Source organism: Euphorbia lathyris, chromosome 7 (genome assembly GCF_963576675.1).
Source record: "Euphorbia lathyris chromosome 7, ddEupLath1.1, whole genome shotgun sequence".
NCBI classification, from domain to species: domain Eukaryota; kingdom Viridiplantae; phylum Streptophyta; class Magnoliopsida; order Malpighiales; family Euphorbiaceae; genus Euphorbia; species Euphorbia lathyris.
Window position 1 is genome coordinate 59453958 of NC_088916.1, and position 23657 is coordinate 59477614.

Genomic DNA, 23657 nt, shown 5'->3' on the forward strand with positions numbered 1-23657 from the left:
GAAAAGAAATCTCAAAAGAAATAGATGAAGGAATTGTGAATCGCAGGAGATTTAAAAACAAACCCTAAACTTTTACCTATTTTCACTTTAGCCAAGTCCCATCCGTGTCCCGCGAGTCTCATCCGTGTCACTGCCAAGTTTCATCCGATTCCCATGTCCCGGCCGTGTCACCGGCGAGTCCGACACGGCCACGGCGATCCCGGAGAAGAGTCGATGCTTCATAGGTTTAAGATTATATTATTTTATACGTAGAGACTAAATTTGCTTTTCCACCATTATTGAGAGACTAAATTTATAGCTTATCCCAAAAGAAAACGAAGAGAGAGGCCTTTACGTTCTTCAGTGAACAGAGAATTAAAACCAAACAAAAAAACAGAACAGGAAAAACAAAAACAAAGAAAGCTACAACTACACCTACAAAATAAACTAGGAAATGATAAACTCTTGAGGAAGCAAATCCAATTTATCCTGCTTCAATAGCTCCTCAACACCTGAGAGTTCCTGTTAGATTAAAATTATGAGCTTGAGTCGCGAATATGATGTATATTGATGGTTCTGAAACCGTTCTTCATTGCCTAAACCGGATAGGACGGTGCTGCAGACGGTTTTCTGATTTATGTTGTTAATCACTTTGAGATTGTCTGATTCAACAATGATTTTTTAGCACTTGAGCCTCTAGCCCCATCTTTAAACCGGTAAGGATTCCCCAAAGTTATAATTTTCCCCTCGCTTGGACCTTTACTATTTATCCTTAAAGTAAAAGTCAAATTGATTAAGAGATGAAAATGCAAATTCAAAAAGAATTCAACCAACTACTTACTTTTTGGACTTCCCCAGTTTTCTTTGAGATCAAATACTATATCTGAAAGTCCAAACTTAGCTTGTTCGGTTTATCTCCTTCAAAAGAGCTTGTTGGACTTGTTCAATAATAAACCACTAATTGGAAGAGTTTAATGTCTATTTGAAAACGTTCAACGGAAAAAAAAAAAAAAAAAAAAAAAAGGCAAAAAGCATAATTAGGGCTGATATTTCATTTTTTGGTTCATTAACTTAATCTGTACTTGAAATTATTTAAAAAAAATATTTTTTATAGTTTGAATTTAGGTTTTTACAGTTTTTCTATAGTCACATTACATATCCAAAACTGTTTTCAAATAGTGAAAAAATACAAATTTCGAATGCAGGTGCAATGAATAATAGTTTGTTAACCGAATTAGATATTCACAATTTACTAATTTGATCATGAAGGGCTTAATGAAATCAAAAATAAATGATCAAAGGCTTAATGTAGCCAAATAAAAAATTAAGAGTTTAATGAACAAAAAAATCAAAAATCAGGAGACTAATGATTTTTTTTTTTTTTTTTTGCAAAAAAAAATGAAAAGGTTAAGGTTTAAATGCGCTTGCTTTATAATAATAACAAAACAATCTTAGGGGCTCGAATGTTATAGGCTTAGTACTTTTATCAAATATTGGATAAAGTCTAAAACAAACTCCCGTCATTTACGTTTTGTTAAGGTTTTTTTTGGGTTAATACATATATTTGCCCTTGTGTTTTCTCGGAAAAACAGATTTGCCCTTAAATCAAATAAACCCACAAAACTATCCCTGAATTTTCCATAAACCTGCAATTATACCCTAATCTGACGGAGCTGCTAAATGGGGATGACATCAAACCTTCCTATCTCCAGAAAAACTTCAGAAAAGAACAACCAATCACTGGCAGAAAAAAATGCACATTCAATTTCGATTAAAAGCAAGTTAGAAGAACAGATTTGTCAAAATTCATTTTCATAAAAGCTCAATCAACCTAATAAAATGGCGTCTAAACCTCCCAATTAATCCAAAAGCAATAGCAATAGAAAACAATAAAAACCAAATGAATTTTGGTTGTCGTCATCCAATTTTTTTGGAGACAAGAAGGTTTGATGTCATCGCCGTTTAGCAGCTCCGTCAGATTAGAGTATAATTGCAGGTTTATGGAAAATTCAGGGATAGTTTTGTGGGTTTATTTGATTTAAGGGTAAATCTGTTTTTCCGCGAAAACACAGGGGCAAATATGTGTATTAACCCTTTTTTTTTTCTAAATAGGAACTGAGGTTGTTGTTTTTTTTTTTTTTTTTTGCGATTAAGGGATAATTAGAACTTCAAAACTAAAATCAACGTTGATGATCTTAAAATTAAAAATTTTAAATATTATGATGAAATTCTAAGCATTATATCATTTCATTTGATAAAAAGAATACAAATACATCACAAAAATTAGAATGAATAAAACCTTCCAACAGCCAGTACAACATCCACAAAAGAAAGGATAGAAAAATAAAAAATGACTACAGAAAACAATAAAAACCATAAAAGGTAAAACTAACACAAAGAAAATATAAATCATATACTTTTTGTCAGTTGAATACCGTTGAAAAACGGTTGCAACTCATTTTTCATCATTTAAACTCTTCTAGATATTCGGATCTGAGTCATTTCTTTTACAACCACGTAGATCTATAGATCTACGAACAAGATGAACTTTTTTCACTCTTGCTAAAACCGAAACAAGTATAAAGGAAAGAAATATAGCTACCAGGTGTAGATGTGACGGAAAAAGAAATACAATAAAGTATATAGATTTCAAACCAGTTAAAGCTACGAGAACAAAATGCAAATCTGAAGTTAAAACTAACCCTAAAACATAGATGTGAGGAGGAGGAAGAAGGAAGATCTCTAATTCTTCAACATTGGGAAAGAAAAAAGACATCAATTCTTCAACTTTGAGAAAGGAAGAAGATATCAATTCTTCAACTTTTTAATTTTGAGAACTTATAAGTGTTGTTTGGTTAGGATGGAGAAAGTGAACATTTAGTGAGGAAAATCTCTAAAAATTATGATTTTGGAAAATAAAATATTTCTTTCTACAGTAAATATGGTACTAAACAATTTTAATTTTTTAGATTTTCCATTTTAAGGTCACTAACAATTATTTTTATAATGTGAAACTAAAAATCTTCGTTTTTAGTAAAACGAAAACATCAATCCCCGTTTGTACAAAAAAGAATTAGCATACAAAATATGTGTTTCCTTTTCTTTAACTGGAAAAAATAATTATTAGTTAAAATCATAATTAGTTATAAAAAAATTAAAAAATTAATTCTTAAAATATCACTATTTTTTATACATCATAAATAAAATATGCTTTTATTTTCTATGTATCATAAATAAAATATGTTTTTATATTCTAATTTAGAAATTCTTATCCGAGTCCATAAATTCTAAACCCTAAAATATATATCCTAAATCTCTAATTTATAAATCTTAGTCTTTAAATATATTAAAAATAATAATTTACTTAGTTTGATATAAGCAAAATTAACGAGATTCATTTACATATTTAGACTCGTTACACCACCCCTTATAAAAGTAGATAATTTCAAATTAGACTTTCCCAAAATACCCTTAATCCATATAGTATGACTTAACTAATTCTTTCATGCCACTTCTTATCCTTTGCAATTCAATTTCAGTTTCATACATCACTCCAAAATCTATAAATTATTTTGTATATGTTAATTTTGAGTATTTTAAGTTAGTTTGCACATTTATCGAATAATATTTGGAGATTTTATCCAACCTGATTGATTCGCAGTTTACGATTTTGGTTCGCAGTGAAAGCAACTGCTAAGACAATTAGCAGTTGCTTCCACTACGAATGGATTGCATGAACGGCTAAGACAATTATCATTAAATCACATAAAAAATCACATCAAACGAGCAAAAATTGCATCATTCTCAATTGATTTTAATATTTTTCTTCGTCAATCTCTTTTCTGACAAAATGCTCTATATCTATTCATCATCGATACAACAACTAAAATAATCTATTCAAAGAAGCTTTTACTTCTAACAAATCGAAAGACAAAAAAAAACATAAATTTCATTATAAAGTCACAAAAAAAAAACTATAAAAATTAGAGAAGAAAATAATGAAAGAAAGAAGAGAAAGGTGTTAAGTGTTCGTATATATATATATTAAGGGTATTTCGGAAAAGTTAATTTTGAAAATGTTTAGTTTGGTAAAAGATATTGTAATGAATTTAAATATATAAACCAGCCTCTCGATTGAACCAAGTTTATTACTCTTGATATAATTCAAATTTTTACTTAATATATAGATGATTTCTAAATTGAAATTTCCCAAAAAAGACTATTTAGTTTTACATATTTACAAATAGAGTAATTTAAATTTATTGTTAGAAAGATGCAGATGTAACATAATTATAGATGATTTTTAAATTGAAATTTCCCAAAAAAAAAAAAAGACCACTTAGTTTACATATTTACAAATAGATTAATTTAATTAATCGTTAGAAAAACGCATCTGCAAATAAAGTAACATAAATTCATCGTTTAAAAAAAGCTTAATATATTAGATACCTTTGAAGTTGACTTATTAACTCTCGAAACTTATAAAATATTTTGTTAGCGTTTGAACTTGTTTAAAGTTGCACAATTAAATCTTTAAGTTTACATGGCAAAAAAAAATGGATTTAAACAAATTGAAATTTATATCATTAAGCAAGTTTAAGGAAATAATAATTCATGTAAGCATTAGGTTATTTTAAATAAATTAATATGGGAAAATTTATAAAATTGGGTCAAATGGAAAGTCTATTTACATATTTAACCCATTTACTCAACTTATTATATATCTAGACTTTATTTTTGTGACTTTTCCAAAATACCTTAATCTTTCATCTCCCTCTTCCCCTTCCTCTTCCAAATGCACGATTTCCCTTCCCCTTACCAGTCTTCCTCTTCCTCTTCCCCTGCACCAAATTCAATTTTCTAAGGATTGAATTTGGAGTTTTAACGATTGAATTCGCTAATTAATGAGTCCCACTCGCAAAGCCACTGTTGTTCTTCCTGGAGCCATCGTTGTTCTTCCCGGAGTCATCGTTGCTCTCGTTTCTTCTCGAAAAATTAGGTGGCTTTCTCGTTTCTTCCTGTTGTAACCTGAACTAAATAATAAATTTATAAGATGGAAGATCAATCGTTGAACTTCTGAAGGAAGGCGGTCCTTCCAATCAGGATGATGACAGCCGACGTTCCTTGAGGATCGAACCTCTTGGAGGAAGGTTGAACGTCCCTGGATGAAGGTTGAACGTCTCTGGATGAAGGTTGAACGTCCCTGGCGAAGGTTGATCTTCCTTGAGGATTAAACCTGTTACAGTGTGGGAAGCGGTCTTCCCACAAACGCTCCGATGCTTAAGTCAAATACCGTAAAATATAGTATTCTTTTCTCTCTCTAAAAACCAACCCCCTCCTCTTCAGACTTAAACCTATTTATAGGAATAAGGGAGGAAGTTACCTGTGAGCTATCGGTAAGAGATCGTGCTGAACGTGTGTACAATTATCTAGAACGATAATGGAGTACGTGGGTAGTGGTTATATCAATTGCTCCCCACTATTATTTTCGGATTACTTTCCAAAATAAGAGTAAGAAAAATAAATTTTTCTAACCGCTCGAGAAATGATTCTAAAAAATGGTAGCACGAATATTCCTGCCAGGATTATCAATTTCGTACGAGAAGTAAAAACGGAATTAGAAGCAGGAATGAAGAGAAATCGGGTTCTTTCTCGATGAGATAGAAAAATCGGTTTTTCCTCCCGTCACCGCATTTTTACGGGATAAGGCTTGGCTTGATTATCCTGACAAGGATAACTTTAATAATTTCTATCTTCACTAAAAATAATGATAGGTTCAGAACCCTACCTCGAGATAAATTAGAATCATAACGAATATTAGAATCCTCTTTCGTCTAGGATTCTCAAGTGTACCGATTTTCTCTCCCCCGTGCTTAGTCTGGGACTTCTTTGGCTTTGGAAAAAACTCCGTTTTCAGGGTAGCTTCTCCTTTGATTCCGAAGTTTTATATCTGTGGAACACAAAATTATGTTATATCGGTTAAAGGAATAGGGGAAAAACATTTTACCAATCTGTAACTTAGATAATTGACTGTACGTTTTTTTTTCTTTTTTGCGGTGAGGTTCCGTTTTTGCAATTTTTCTATTTTGAATAAGTCTGAACCTATAAGGTTTTTTCGACTTTTGTTTTTTCAAACAGTCGAATCCGCAAACGATTTTTAGGATCGAACAGCCTCGAATCCCTGACGTTTTGCGCTTCTGAATAAAATCAGACTTATACGTCTGTTTTAAAACAACCGAATCTGCCAACGCTTAACAAAAAAAATGACTCTCGACGCTTTCGAATGAAAAAACGAGCTTCTACCGCTTTTTCGTTTGAATTAAAAAACGATCCTCAACCACTATTTTGTTTCAATTAAAAACGACCCTCAACCGCTTTTTCGTAAAAAACGATCCTCACCCGCTTTTTCGTAAAAAACGATCCTCAACCGCTTTTTCGTTTCAATTAAAAATGATCCTCAACCACTTTTTCGTTTCAAAAACGATCCTCGATTTTTTTCCAGCGACACTCGACTCTAACGCTTTTTCATTTTTGATAAAATTGATCCTCCATGCTTCTTGCGATTAAAACAGAAACCAAACCTCTAAGGGTTTTTCGTTTTTAACGCAATTGATCCTTCGTGGTTTTAAACACAAGACGAACCTCTAATGGTTTTTTGTTTTTAACAAAATCGTTCCTCCACGTTTTGCGATTTCGAACGAAGCTCGAACATCTAACGATTTTTCGTTTTTAACGAAATCGATCCTTAACACTTTCGAACGAGACTCGAGCCTCTACCATTTTTTCGTTTTGAATAAAAACGATCCTCAACGCTTTTTGCGATTTTAAACGGAACCCGAACATCTAATGGTTTTTCATTTTTAACGAAATCGATCCTCCACGTTTTGCGATTTCGAACGAAGCGAGAACATCTAACGTTTTTTCATTTTTTAACGAAATCAATCCTTAACGTTTTGCGATTTCTAACGAAGCTCGAACATCTAACGTTTTTTCGTTTTTAACAAAATCGATCCTCAACGTTTTGCGATTTCGAACGAAGCTCGAACATCTAACGTTTTTCGTTTTTAACGAAATCGATCCTCAGCGTTTTGCGATTTTAAACAAAACTCGAAACTTCGACCTTTTGCATTTTTTGAATAAAAGCGATCCTCGGGCTTTTTACGAGTTCGAACAAAACTCGAACCTCTAACGTTTTTGTGTTTTGAAAAAACGATCCTCAACATTTTGCGATTTTGAACAAAACTCGAACCTCCAACGTTTTTTCGTTTTGAATAAAAACGATCCTCGAGGTTTTTACGAGTTCGAACAAAACTCGAACCTCTACTGTTTTTTCATTTTGAATAAAAACGGTCCTCAACGCGTTTTCGATTCTGAACAAAACTCGAGCTAACGTTTTCTCGTTTTTGATGAAATCGATCCTCAATGCTTTTTGACGATTTTCATGGTTCGAACCTCCAGCGTTTTTTCGTTTTGAATAAAAACGATCCTCGAGGTTTTTGCGAGTTCAAACAAAACTCGAACCTCTACCGTTTTTTCATTTTGAATAAAAATGATCCTCAACGCGTTTGCGATTTTGAACAAAACTCGAGCTAACATTTTCTCGTTTTTGATGAAATCGATCCTCAACGCTTTTTGATGATTTCCATGGTTCTAACCTTTAACGTTTTTTCGCTTTGGATAAAATTGATCCTCAACGTTTTTGCGATTTTAAACAGAACTCGAGCCTCCACCACTTTTTCGTTTCGAATAAAAACGATCCTCAATATTTTCAAACGAAACTCGAGCCTCTACCGCCTTTTCGTTTTGAATAAAAACGATCCTCAACCGCTTTTTGCGATTTTAAACAGAACTTGAACCTTGGCCCTTTTTTGCGTTTTTTCTATTTTGAGTGTGGATCGATCCTACGACGTATTTGCGATTTTTGTCTTTACAAAAAATCGAAACCGCAAACGTCTTTTGCGATCGAACCTCTACACTTTTTGATGATTTCCATGGTTCGAACCTTTCTATTTTTTCGTCTTAATCATTTTTTAGCTTTTTCTTCTGCAGCTGGCTTACTTCGTCTGAGGTAAATTCCTCTTTGAGGTAGATTCCTCTCTAATGTAGATTCCTTTTTTGCAGGAAGCTCAGCGTAAAAGATGCTTTTGATTTGATTTTGATCCTGAACCCTTCTGGATTCAATCATTCCTGCTCCCCAATCACTTAAAATTCAATCTGAATTGAATGTAGATTCCTCTTTGAGGTAAATTCTTCTTTGAGGTAAAATCTTCTTTGAGATAAAATCTTCTTTGAGGTAGATTCCTCTTTGATGTAAATTCCTCTTTGATGTAAATTCCTCTTTGAGGTAGATTCCTCTTTGAGGTTGAAATTCAATCTAAATTGAATGTAGATTCCTCTCTGAGGTAAATTCCTCTTTGATGTAGATTACTCTTTGAGGCAGATTCCTCTTTAAGGTAAAATCTTCTTTGAGGTAGATTCCTCTTTGACGTAAATTTCTCTTTGAGGTAGATTCCTCTTTGAGGTAAATTCTTCTTTGAGGTAGATTCCTCTTTGATGTAGATTCCTCTTTGAGGCAGATTCCTCTTTAAGGTAAAATCTTCTTTGAGGTAGATTCCTCTTTGACGTAGATTCCTCTTTGAGGTAAATTCTTCTTTGAGGTAGATTCCTCTTTGATGTAAATTCCTCTTTGAGGTAGATGCTTCTTTTGTAGGGAGCTCAGCGTAAATAATGCTTTTGATTTGATTTTGAACCTGAACTCTTCTGGATTCAATCATTCCTGCTCCCCAATCACTTGAAATTCAATCTGAATTGAATGTGATTTTGATGAACTTTATTGATATTGCTTTAATAGAAATAACTGTGTGCACTTTGGTGAAAGCATTTAGCTTTTTTCTACACCATGTGTCTTAACAGCCTTGATAACTGCGTGCACCATGGTGAAAGCGTTTTGCTTTTTTCTACACCAAGTGTCTTAACAGCCTTGATAACTGCGTGCACTATGGTGAAAGCGTTTTGATTTTTTCTACACCAAGTGTCTTAACAACCTTGATCTGCGTGCATTCATGGTCTGTTACACCCATATATCTTAACGGTTTTGATAACTGCGTGCACCAAGGTGAAAGCGTTTCGCTTTTTTCTACACCGGATGTCTTGATAACTGCGTGCACCATGGTGAAAGCGTTTATGCTTTTTTCTACATCAGGCATCTTAACAGCCTTGATCACTGTGTGCACCATGGTGAAAGCATTTATGCTTTTTTCTACACCAGGCGTCTTGATCCGCGTGCATTCATGGTTTGTTACACCCATATGTCTTAACGGTTTTGATAACTGCGTGCACCAAGGTGAAAGCATTTCGCTTTTTTCTACATCGGGTGTCTTAACAGCCTTGATAACTGCGTGCACCGTGGTGAAAGCGTTTCTGCTTTTTTCTACACCAGGCGTCTTAACAGCCTTGTTCCGTGTGCATTCATGGTCTGTTACACCCATATGTCTTAACGATCTTGATAGAGACAACTGCATACACAATGGTGAAAGTGTTAGCTTTTCCTCCATATTATATATAAAGAATTCAGGAGTATGTATCATAAATAAGGTAAGATGAGAGGTCAATCGGTGAAGTCCTGAAGGAAGGCGGGCCTTCCAATCCGAATGAGGACGAAGGTCGAGTTCCTTGAGGATTGAACCTCCTTGAGGACGGTTGACGTGCCTCGAGGATTGAACATCCTTGATGAAGGTCGAGTTCTTTGAGGGTCAAACCTCTTTGATGATCGAACCTTCTTGATGATCGAACCTTCTTGAGGATTGAACTCCTGAAGGAAGGTGGACCTTCCAATCAGAATAATGACGAAGGTAGACGTTCTTTGAGGATTGAACCTCCTTGAGGATCGAACCTCCTTAATGATCGAAACTCCTTGATAATGGAACCTCCTTGAGGATTGAACTCCTGAAGAAAGGCGGACCTTCCAACCAGAATGATGACGAAGGTCGAGTTCTTTGAGGATTGAACCTCCTTGAGGATCGAACCTCCTTGATAATAGAACCTCCTTAAGGATTGAACTCCTGAAAGAAGGTGGACCTTCCAACCAGAATGATGATGAAGGTCGACGTTCTTCGAGGATTGAACCTCCTTGATGAAGGTCGAAGGTCCCTTGATGAAGACGAAGGTTCTTCGATGACGGTTGACCTTCCTTTATTCATAATGAGCGTTGTATAATGCAATTGCTTTGAGCTTCAAGTAATTTGCCTTCTATGTCTTGTGAATCTTAGGCGTTGAACTTCTTTAATGGACGTAGGAGGCTTCATCTCTGAAATAGCTTGGATTTTCTCTAGACTTGCCTCAATTTCTGTTTCAGTTATCATGTAACCTAAAAAAAAATTCTGATTGTACTTCGAAAGTACATTTGTTAGGATTTAGCTTTATAACGTGGGTCCTCAATACATCGAGCACTTTGTCGAGCTTTTCCGCATGTGATTCACCCTTCTTACTTTTGATAATCTTGTCATCTACGCAAGTTTTTATGGTATTATCCAACAAAGATTTGAAGACTTTGTTAACCATCATAGGGTATGTGGCCCTTGCATTTTTAAGCCCACAAGGCACAACTTTGTAGCGGTAGGTTCCTCTTTCAGTGATAAGTACAATTTTCTCTTCACCGGGAGGGTTCATCTTTACTTGATGATACCCCATGTATGCGTCGATAAAGCTCAACAGTTTATAGCTAGATGTTTCATCCACCATCTTGTCAGTTTGGGGAAACAAATATGAATCTTTCGGACAAGCTTTGTTCAGATCAGTGAAATCTATGCATACTCTCCACTTTCCATTGGGTTTCTTCACCATCACAATGTTTGCAAGCCAATCTGGGTAATAAACTTCTCGAATAAAGTTTGCCTCAAGCAACTTGTCAACTTCTTCTTCTAAAGCCTTTTGCCTCTCTGGAGCTATTCTTCTTTTCTTTTGCTTGATTGGCTTGATGCTTGGATCAACATTCAAGTGGTGGGAAGCTACCCTCAAGCTTATGCCAGGCATAACTGTAGGAACCCAAGCACACACGTCCATGTTCCTCTTAAGGCATGTGATTACTTCACCCTTCACTTCTTCTGTCATTTTACTTCCAATATATGTTATTTTTGCTGGATCATTTTCTGTCAGCAGTATCGCTTCAACTTCTTCAACTGGCTTTGGTTTTGGCTTATTGTTAGCTTCTTCAGAAATCGCCATTGTCTCTGCACTTGCACCATGTTTTCCTTTAACAGAAGAAACGTAGCAGTTGCGAGCCTTCTTTTGATCTCCTCTCCCTTGCCCTATACTGTTTGGTGTAGGAAACTTCATTAATAAGTTTCCCGACGATATCATGGCTCCCCTGCCAATAATTAATGGTCTTCCTAGTATCACATTGTAGGCTAGAGATATAGATTTTACTACCATAAAATTCACCATCCTTGTAACCTTATAAGGCTCATCGCCCAATATGATTGGTAATTGGATATACCCTGCCACTTGGACGGCTTCCCTCGAGAAGCCAAAGAGTGGGGCTGACACCTTCTTCAATCTATCCAGAGATAAATTCATCTTCTTGAAACAATTCCAATAGAGGAGGTTGACTGAACTCCCACTGTCAATGAGAATTCTTTCCACTGGGAACTTCATTATGGTAGCAGAAACCACCATTACATCATCATGGGGTATCACTACATTTCCTTGATATGCAGGGGTAAAAGTTATGGACTCTTCTTCTTGGGCTTTCATCACATTGTTGACCTCATAAGCTTGTCTAGCATAAGCCTTCTTTGATGAAGAGGATCCATCTGCAGTTTGTTTTTAAGAGCTGGAGCTTTATCTTTTTTCCTTTTTATCATCTTTTGCTTTCGGGTACCTTCGACCATCACTTTCCTGGTTCTCCATATACCTTTCTCCTTTTGGGTTTCGTGGTTCTCCTCCTCTCCAACTTTCTGCATAAATGAAATTTTTAAGCTTACATTGTCATACTAGTGATTTGATTTCATTCATCAATTGCTTGCATCAATCAGTTGAGTGATCTTGAGTCTTGTGGAATAGGCGTCTGTAAACTTTTCCCTTACTCTGTCGGCTTTGGGAGGGAATGTAAGAGGCCTTGATCTCTCAATAGCTGCTAGGATGTTAGAATGAGGTTGGAGTAAAGGCATGAAACCCTCGTATCTTGATTTAAGGATATGTCTTGATTCATTTCTTCTTCCAACTTTGTCTCTTTCTTTTCCTATCTTGATTTTCCCTCGCCCCTATGTTCTTCATCACATCCTCGGAAAGGATGAACTTATTAGCCCGACTGAACAGATCTCCCAAGGTTGGGGGTTGATCATAAAAAAGAGATTTTTGGACATCTCGCGATCTCGTTCCCTGGAATATCCTGCAACTGCCATTCCAGCTTGGAGATCCTGAATCTCCAGAGTTGCAATGCGAAACCTCTGGAGGATGTCACTTCTTAGGAAGCTGTCTTATATCCTGGTTCAGCAAAAAGCAGGCATCAATAGCCTTGTATACCACTGAAGCTGAGTACATTGCTGTTGGTCATTGTGTTGCTCAAGTCCTATGGATTAAGCAACAGCTTGAAGACTATAGTGTTCAAACGAAGACAATTGAAGTCAAATGTGACAACAAAAGTGCAATTGATCTTTCAAAGAACCCAATTCAACACAGCAGAATGAAGCATGTCAGCATCAGACATCACTTGATTAGAGACCATGTACTCAAGGGTGAGATCAAGATGACCTTTGTCCCAACGGACGAACAGCTTGCGGATATCTTCACGAAGCCACTGGCTCGTGAGCAGTTCAGCATACTGAGAGAAGCTATTGGTATGTTCAATCCTCTTCAGTAAATTCATGAACTAAATGTATATGCATGCTGAGTGAATTACTATGCTGAATGATTGTCGTTGCTGTGTACTCATTGAAATTTATTAAACAGCAAATACTGAGTAAACTTGCATACTGAGTAAGTTAGTTTTAAACTTAGAAATCATCCGTAAATGCAATACTGACCACTCAGAATATCAAACGCTTGACATTCTGAACGCTGAGTGTTATATCTGTTAGAATAAATGCAATAGCACGCGTATAGCCCTAGGATGACGTATACGTCGTATGTGTCATAAATGCCAGGATCTTTGTCGGTTCAAAATCCCAAGGCAAAACTGACACATGGATTCGATTAAATCCACACCACACATCACCTCTATAAATAATGGGTATTTCCCCATTTTTTATTCTTTATGCTTATCGAACTCTCAAGCAAAGAAAATTCCTTCTCTCTAAAAATCCATCTAAGCTTTCCCATCCTAAAACCATGACTAAGGTTTCCTACAATACCTCCGGTGCCGGCCACTAAAAGTCCAGCTCCGATGAACCTACAAGGAATCCTCCAACACCCAGCAAAGGACAAGCTGGCCAAACCTCTGGTCAGGGAAAACCCGTAAAGGTCAGGACCTACTCCAAGGTCTTTGACAATGTCCGCGAATGGAAAGTTGAGCCCTCAAGATGGGTCTCTGAAAACTTCGTTCAAAATGAACAACCGTTCTGCGAGTGGATTTCACAGAATGGATGGACTGGGCTATTTTCAGTTAGGGATTATACTTACCCTGACCTTGTGAGGGAATTCTACCACAACCTCAAAGTTGCAAATGACAACACTGACTACCTGTGCACTGTGGTGAAAGACAAAACCATTTTCATCAACCCTCTCTACATAGGAAATCTGCTCAATTTAAAAACTGAGGGAGCAAGGCTGAGAAGATCGGGAGATCAGGATGGCACTGGGTATGAACAAAACTTCTGCAAACCTGAGGGCCACTCAGGAGAAGTCTCAGCCTCATCAATGGGTCAGCACTAGAAGATGGCTCATTATTTGCTGACCTATTTTATCTACCCAAAGATCAACTGCACTACATCAGCAACTAATTTCGAGCAATGCTTTATATGGCATATGCTGACGTACACCCCCATCAACATGCCAGTCTTTCTTGTTGCTGGTTTCCTCCGAAGCACTGGCACGATGCGGCTTGGATCACTCATCACTAGAATCCTCATTGACCATAAGGTTGATCTCGAAGGTGAGGAGAAGACTCGAGGAACTGAGATCACAGCTTCCTCGCTGAGAGCCTTAAAGTTTGGACAGCCCTTGAAGAAAGGTAAAGCTGCTACTGCTGCTGCTGGCCAAGCTGAGGGAACTGTTGTGCCAAGTAAAGGAAGAAGGACTAAGGCCCCAGCTTCCCGCAAAAGGAAAACTGCTGAGACTCCTTCACAAAACGTTGAGTCTCCAGCAAAGAGGCAGAAGTCAGCTGGTAAGTCAGCTGAGAAAAAAAGCAGGCAAGGTGAGCCTGGAACTGAGGAAGCTGCTGAGCAACCTCAGAAGAAGCAGAAGTCTTCAACACTGACTCCCCTTAACGCTATACCTACTGACTTTGTAGTACCGGGTGACTCTCACTTCACCCAATGTCAAGGTAGTGTAGCTGAGTCTAAAGAACACGAGGTACAACTAGATGATCACTTCATCTCTCAAGTTGAGGAAGAACTTGATGGTGACAGTACCGAGGAAGAAGAAGAAGAAGCCAGTGGTCAGGATGACGCTGAGGACTCTGAGGAAACGGCCAGTGAGAATGAGGTTGAGCATGCCGATACTGAGTTGGCTGCTGGAGTTGAGCAAGTACTCGACCAACACACTGTTGATCCAGCTGAAGAGCAAGCTGACCAGCCTCATACTGAGCAACAAGAATCTTCCCCTTCTCACTCAGGAGAACCTGATCATACTGTCACTCCACCTCGTAGAAGGAGAAAGTTGGTTAAGGCCAGTGAGAAGCTAGACAGTGAACTTCCTGTGCAACCACCAACTCATCCTGACTTTGTCCTCTCAAAGCCATCTAAGGACCCTTCTACCGTCCTCAAGTTTTTCAAACGCCAATCCACTTCCACTACATCGGCGCCATTAGAAAAGCAAGCCTCTGTTTCTTCTCAACAGGAACATGCCGACCCCAATGCTTCTGCAACATCAACCAGTCAGGTTGAGCCGACTACTGTTCATGCTATTTCCTCTAGCATGGTGCTGACTCCACACACTTCTGCCGTCAGCACAGACAGTATTCGCATTACAACTTCTCCAACTTAACTCTCTGCCGATCAATCAACTATCCCACAAACACAAGTGCAGATTAGTTCATCACTTCCAGTCACTGACCTGGTAACTCCTTTCACTCCTCTTCCTTCCGGTCACACTGATGTCACTGAAGGATCACAAAGCTATCTGAATGCCACTGAGTCCGGCAAAAAGATCATTGACTCGGTGCAAGCATTAATCAGAGACCTTCAACACTCCACTCCTCCTACTGCTGGCTCTTCAATTCTTGAGACCACCCAGCTTTCCCAAGTAACTCAGCTTCTCAACGAAGTTAAGGGACTCAAGGATCTGCTGAACGTCGTCATATCTTTCCAAGCACAGCAAGCTAAGCAGGATTCAATTGCCAAGCTGGCTGAGATTCAGCTGACAACCGTACAACACTTGAACTCTTTGCAAGAACAAGTTCAGAAATTGTCAGCCGTGCACACCGACTATGCCACCTCATCTGAAGTAAAGATGCTTTTTGCTCAGCTTCACACCGAGCAACTTAAGACAAATGATCAAAATGGTCTCTTACAATCAGTGCTCCATCGAGCAAATTGGTGAGGCTATACGGTTGCTTAATCTGAATAAGTAAGAAATGGATACTGACGCAATGAAGCAGAATGAGATGCTGACTCTTGCACAACAAACTTTCAACCACATTCGTCATAACAGCATTCAACGTCAGTATTGCGACACAGCTCTTTTAAAGACTTTTCACCAAATCTTTGCTGGCCTTACTGAAGCTCTTATTTGGCAAGGCAAAGCTCAAGCGTTTAGCGTCAATATGCTCAGTGCGGCTGACCTCAACATACCCGCAGAGGTATCAACTGATGGATTTTCCATCTTTGACGGCGTCAATGAAAGCGCTGACAAACTTAAGGAGCTGTCTAAAGAACTGACTCGAGCTGTCTTAACTGATGCTTTCAAACTTCCTCCTCCTGATGCTGACAAAACGGGGGAGAAAGATAAAGCAGCTAGAGCTCAGCATGAGCGAAGTCAGTCGCAACACAAGAAAAAGAAATAGATAGGCTAGCTCAGTATAGACTAAGTTAGATGTAATCTTTATGCCTTATCTATGAATTTTGCTGTGTAAACACCGACTTCCATCAATATATCATATCTGCATCTTTTATTCCTATTCATGAGTTATGATATATGTTATTACATGTTACTGTGTACTGAGTCATTACGTATCTTCAATTAAATCAGCTTTTATACTTATAAATTTTATTGACTAAATCAAATGCTGATAACATGTTTGACATTGTCCTATGTGCTTATAAAACATTGTCTGTTAAGAATCCATTGAACAACAAATTACTCAGCGCACTCTATATGATTACACCTTCCGCTTAATACTGAGTAAATAGAATATGTTTAATAAGCTGACCTATATCTGAAAAACTGACCTTAGACTTACTCGAATTAAACCTTAAATGTTTAGAGTAAAACTAAGTCAGTAGCTCAACCCTTACGGGGGAGTTTGCTAAATTATACTAGGTCAACTATCATGGGGGAGCTCATACTGAGTTCCTTGCTGAATAGTTTTGCCAACATCAAAATGGGGGAGTTTGTTGAAACACCTTTCCACATAAATTTTGATTTGACAAAATTGTTTAAGTATAATTAAAATACATATTCTAAACACACTAAGTTTAAATGCTTTGATTTATTCTACTAATGTGTTTGTTCAATGTTGAGTTAAATTGTTTATAAGACACAAGAATTAGAAGGCCCAAGCCCAATACGGAAGTCAAGGCCCAAGTCAAACAACTCAGTACAACTCGGCCCGCGTTTGTTGAAACGATGTCGCTTTGGACAAAACGCAACTCAGCAAAGAGAAGGATCTAGAAGACCTTCGGGAACAACTTCAAGATGAAGCTACTGAGTAGTCTCGACAAAGCGTACAAGACAACATCTGGCATATGAAAACTTCCAGACAAAGTATTTCTACTTTGGGTAAAGTTCAGACGACACAGTATGCTGTCCAGTTGACTTTACCATAAAAGGAGAGACAGTCTGCTGAGCTGACCTAGGACAGAAGATACACAATTCTGATTGGCCGAGAGCTCTGAGCAAGTCAGGATGACAACAACATGTAGCCGTTTCCCTCCAACGGTTATTTCGAAATTCGAAATGACCGATGCCCAAACGTCTCTATAAATAGTGTCATCACAAGCTTCATTCTACACAGAACTTGATCAAGCCATTACGCTGACCAAATTTCTACACAAGTTCTGCAAGCAAAGAAGCAAAGCAAATCTTACACTACAATTCTTATATCTGTGTAAAAGTCTAGAGTGATTGTTTCAATCGTCTAAAGTGTCTTAGCAAATCTTTGTATAGGACAAAAACACTTATCATTTCTAGAGATAGAAAGGAGAGGCTGAGTACTCGGTTTTAGTACTCAGCGAGAGATTAGGATTGAGTAGAGGTATAGAGGAAGGTACTCTTGTCATACTCAGTTGCTAAGATTGTAAAAGGTTTGAGGCTCTACCTTTAAAGAGCTCAGTAGAGGATTCGAAATCTCGAAACGTGTTCCGGGGACAGGACGTAGGCTTAGAAGAAGCCGAACCTGGATAAATCTGCTGAGTGAAGTATTTCTTACCTTTAACTTCTTATATATATTGCTTGCTTAAAATAACCAAAAACTGACCAAGTAAAGAGTTCAAGTTGAGTTGTGCGCGTTGAACGTCTGAGCTCAGGAATATACTCTAAGTGCTATCTCCTGACTCAAGCTAAGAAACTAACCTAGTCACCAGTTGACTAAGCCAGTATCTTACTGTTTACTCAGCGCCGCTGTTAAAACCTTTTTCCTTAGAAAAAGAAATCTTCCCTAATTGAGAAAAAAGTTTAAATAGTTCCTAACCCCCCCTTGGAACTATACTTGCAACCTTACAAGGGACCAACAGTAATTTCTCTGATTGACCAGGAGTATAAGGGAGAGCAGATTGACAGAGCTTTGTGATGCGTGGCGCCTAGGTAGAGCTTACGAAATATATATTATGATAAGTTCGTTATGACTATGGATGTGATCTTCCTAAATGCTCTATCTCTACTAGACGCTACTACTTAGGGATAAGTGTACCCCGTCGTATCAAGTAATAATCCGGTTAAGACCGGGTATCGAATCCACGAGATTTATAACTACAAGTATTAAACGACTCGGTTTTATACATTATCTAAGCGGTGAATGCTTTGAGTTGATTCGGGGAACAACTACAAACTACTCCTAACTACGGGTGAGACAAATTTATATAACAAAAACTCCACGAAATGGTATGGATGGTGATAAGTTATAAATACGATAAACAATGACTCCCAATATATACGGTTAATGATTTACTCTTGCAATGACGACTACGTGTAGTGTGACCGACCCGTGAAGTACTTAGACTACGTGGTTCCTAGTCAAGGCGTGTCTAATGCTTGGGATTAGAAATTAGGGCCCGTAAGTTCCGTGGCTTGTCAATTCCTACGGTTTCCGGAGCGTCACTTCTGGTAAGGCAACACCTATATGAATCCCTAAAGATAGCCCGAATGGCGTCGGAAATCGCGTTCCCCTACACAATAATCAATTACGAATATCAAAACAAGTAACAAACATCAACACATATATAGAAAAAGAGATTATGAATCATAAATTATAAATATGGAAAATGTAAATATGGGATACAACCAAACCTAGTACATAGGAAGAGTACAAGCTAATTAGCAAGTGAAAAGGGAAGAATCCACCCTCGGAACTAGCTAACCGGACTCAAGGCCGTCTCTTAGGACTTGGAGGTGGAACTCTCGAGCTTGGTGAACGGAAATGGAACGGAACTTTGACGGAATGCCGGAATCAACGAACAAGCTCTCAAGTTGATAGAGTTTTGCTATGTAAAAAAAAATAAAATCTAAAACTATGTAGCAAGAGCTCAATACATAAAATTCTCAATTGTCAATATGAGTGCTAGTCACTCTTATTTATACACATCAAGCTAGGGGTAGAATTGTAAATTCATAAGATACAAGCATGGAGATACATTATTTCTGTAGAATTCCCATGATACGTCTCGCGTATGGTAGAGGACGCCCCACGTATTGATCCATTCCGTCAGAAATCTCCTGCATGTGGACCAAATTCAGATCTTGTTGTCTCAACCACGCCCCGCGTAGATTGGGGTACACTCCGCGTGGTTGAGCTCCTGAGATTTAATGGCTTGAAATGAGTCTTTTACGCCTCGCGTGGCCTAGCGGACGCCTCGCGTATATGAGTCCCTGGAGCTTTAGATTGAAGAACTTCCCATATACGCCCCGCGTGTAGGTTGGGACGCCCCGCGTGAGAGCAGTTGACTTGGAAGACCATGCAGTCTGACATTTATGATTGAGCTTATCATTGCTTATACGCCCCGCGTGTAAGGTAGGACGCCCCGCGTGACAGTGGATAAATCCCACGTGGTGCCTGCGGATTGAGCAATCATTTCTGACTTGGTATTCCACGCCCAGCGTGGAGGGTGATACGCCCCGCGTATGTCGGTGGATTTTTGCTCCTTACTCATACCTGAAATACAATTCTCAAGAGCCGAGTTAGCTTGACGTTTTATTTTCTAAATTAATCAAAAAATAAAGATAATTAACCGAAAGTACGGATTTTATTTTTATTTCGTTATTTTATTAAAACATTCTATTTTTGCAATTAAACTTATTTATTTAATCCAAAATTAAACCGTAAATCACGCTAAAAGATAGGGACGAAACACCCCTATCAAACCTCCTCGGACTTTAAAGTTTTACTTGTCCTCAAGTAAAAGAAATCGAAAGACAAGGGATTGAGATTATTAAGAAACAAACCGTCGGTTGATTTTACCAAGTGCGTGATTCCGAAGCTAAAGTTTTAAGCAAAGCGTTCGGCAAGTACCTACGCAAACAAATGAGTAACCAAAACTTGTTTGAGACCTCCATAATCAATTTTAATAGGCAATATCAACGGGGGTCGATTATCTTTTTGAGAACCCGATAGTACCTCACCAAGGGATTTCACTCTTACGCTCAAATTTTGGTGGGTCGGTGTTTTTACACTCTCCTTTGCACTTACTCGAAGTCACTTTGAGTTTGCATTTTCATCCGGGTTTTTCCTCCTATGTTATGGTCTAGGCAATATCAAAAATGAACCTAGAGGGGGGTTGTAATGTGAGTGTCTTTTTAGTGGTTAATTTTTAGAAACTCGAGTTCAAACACCATTTTGATGATCGCACCGTGTTTTTATTTTGGCCTTAGCAAGTTCGTAAAATATAACTCGAAATTGCTCGGGTGGAGCTTGAGAATGCCTTTTGCTCTTTATTGTGTTTTTCTTTTTCTTTTTGTTTTGAGAGAGGCACAAAAACGATTTCGAAAGCTTATGGTGCTTACTTATCAAGGCCTTGGCTTGTTTCGGGTAATTCATGTGCGATTTGATTTTGTTGGTATTTGAACACGAGGAAAAAGGGTTAGATGTTAAAAAGGTATTTAACAAAAAAGTCGGTTAATAGGCTCGAGGGGGTTTCCTAGAGGTTAATGAAAACGAGAAAAATAAGTTAAGAAAGGAATTAGCCTAAGTGGGTTCGTTTTATCATCTATTGCCATTTATACCAAAATAAGTGTACTTAACCCGGTGTTAGGTACAAATTCTATGAATCGAGTGAAGTCAAAGCTCTCGAAAAATTGTGAAAGAAATAGAGTTCTCGTACGAATTCTTTTAGGCTCAAAATACCTCACAAAAATTTTGGGTTAAATTGTGTACGTTCAAGTTCTCGTCAAATTTTCAACTATCCCGTTTTTATTGCCTTTTTAAATTTCATTATAGAGATGACCTGTGGGTTAGGACTAAATGCTTTTGTTTAGTACGAACCTAGGCTTTGTATAAATTCTATAACTTCAGAATCAAGACTAAAATTTCTTAATTAAATCGATCCTTTGTGTTAACGTCTTTTCATTTAAGAACAAATAACGGAACTTTTAATTAATTTCCGAGGGAGGTAGTGTGTCGGAAAAATTTTAAGAATCAATAAATTAGTTTAATTATTTTGTTGTTTATTTGATTTTTATTTTTGTTTTTGTTAGTGCAAAACAAACGGTGACTGCGGGGTTGCACGGCCCTCCGCGTTATTAAAATGACGTATATTCCAAGGACGTCGCAAAAGAAAAGAAAAACAAAAACAAAAATAAAGATGGAATTTAAAAAGGACCCTGAAGGTCAGGTCCTACGCGTGGCGTACCCAGGGGGGCGCCCCGCGTAGGAGAGGTATTTTAAGTTCATTTTGGCCAGAGACTCAGATACGCGGGGTGCACTTAGAGGGGCGCCCTGTGTGGCCATTCATTTGAACTTATTAAAAAGATCAGAAACTTGGCCACGCGGGACGCACTGGTGCGTACGCTTCGCGTGAATAGTCAAAACAATGTCAGAGACTCGGCTGCGCGGGGCGTGATGGTGTGTACGCCCCGCGTAAGCACTTTGGATTAGCAAGGGATTTGTTTTTTCGTTGATTTTTATTTAAAAGAAACAAGAAGATAGAAAGCAAAAAGAGACAATGCATACGAAGAAAAAAACAAACGGATATGATACATATAAACAAGGGGTTTGAGAAATTCAAACTGGTGCTACGTTTAAAGTCGGAGTAGCTCGACTTTCTCATGCGGCGGCTTACTGCAGGCTGTCCGAGTTGGAACTCGATGGGTCCGAACTTCTACCGTTAAGGAGAGTTATTGCTTGTCCGGACTCTCTATTTTTGCCCCACGGGTTTTGCTCGGTGTTTGCCGGAAGAGTTCCTAATGGCCTCTCCTGTTGCTGACGATTCAAGTGGGCTACCTGGCGGCTAAGGTCCCTGCAAAACACCTCACTATCGACAAGACGGGTTAAGATATCCTTTAACAAGGACGTTACCGACTGACCATGCACGTTGTCGGGAGGCGGAGTGTTCCGACCACCGGGCATGGTCTGTGATTACCCTAGCCCATTTTCCCGATATTCTTGATGAAAGTCGGGTGGGGGCCTCAACACATTATTATTATTATCGTACGACAAGTTAGGGTCTTGGTACCGAGGCCTCCATCCGTTGTCATTATTATTGTGGTGGTGTGAGTAGGAGTTCGGGTTAGGGTTGTACCTTTGATTGCCTCCTATGTAACTTACATTTTCGGTGTCGCCGGCGAAAGGGCTATCGGCTTGGCAATTAAGTCCGTCATGATCTCCACCACAATGATTGCACATCAGGACCTGTGCAGCTTTGTTGAGGCTCAACTGGGCTATCAAAGCGTCAAGTTTCTTATTCATTTCCGCCATGGAACTTTTTGGAGCCTCTTTCTCCACGGCGAACGTTTGATGTCGCGAGGGTCCGACAAGCCGATCTTCTTACCACTGTACGCTTTTCCTTGCGAGCTCGTGGATGAGCTCATATGCTTCACTGGCTGACTTCCTAAACAGGTCCCCACCTGTTGCGGAATCCACGGTAGCACGATTAGTAGGTGTTAATCCGTGATAAAAAGTACTTACCAAATCGTGCTTGGGGATATTGTGGTGCGGGCAGCTTCGAAGCAACTTTCGGAATCTCGCCCAAGCCGCGTGAAGGGCTTCGTGCTCGAGCTGCCGAAAGGTAGTGATGTCGTTCCTCAACTTAACCGTTTTGAAAGGCGGGAAGTAGTAAGAAAGGAACTCCTTCTCAAGCTCCTCCCATGATGTAATCGATCCCGCCTCCAACGAGTGCAACCACTCCAACGCTTGTCCTATCAAAGAGAAAGGAAACAACTTTAGTCGGACGGGCTCAACCGGAATACCGTTTTGCTGAGAAGTTTCGGCACACATAAGAAATTTATCGAGATGTTCGTTAGGGTTTTCATGGGGTTCCCCTCCGAATTGACCAAGTTGTTGGATGCGTTGGATCATGCTAGTCTTGATTTCATATGTGTTGGCCGGAATGGTGGGGGCAATGATTCCGTTGCGATTTTGAGGGCGGTGCGGAGCAAGAATCTCCATCATCGAGCGCATGTCATTGCCTCCACCATTGCGGTTGTTATTCACGGGTTGCACCGGCGGCCTTTGGTTGACCTCGGGTTGGTTAGCTTCATTGTTGAGGTTTGCCATTTTCTCTCTCCGAATCTTACAAAGAGTACGTTCAATTTCAAGATCAATAGGAACGAGAGTATCACTCCGAGATCGGGTGTGCATAAAATAAATAAATGGAAAGAATTATAAACAAGAAAGAATATTGTTAGTAAAAAGTATATATAAACAATTTATACAAAGATAATGCTTAGACTAACAATAAAACGTTTTTGTCTAATATTGCAAGAAATTATAAATCCCCGGCAACGGCGCCAAAAACTTGATGCGTGGCGCCTAGGAAGAGCTTATGAAATATATATTATGATAAGTTCATTATGACTATGGATGTGATCTTCCTAAATGCTCTATCTCTACTAGACGCTACTACTTAGGGGCAAGTGTACCCCGTCATATCAAGTAATAATCCGGTTAAGACCGGGTATCGAATCCACGGGATTTATAACTACAAGTATTAAACGAC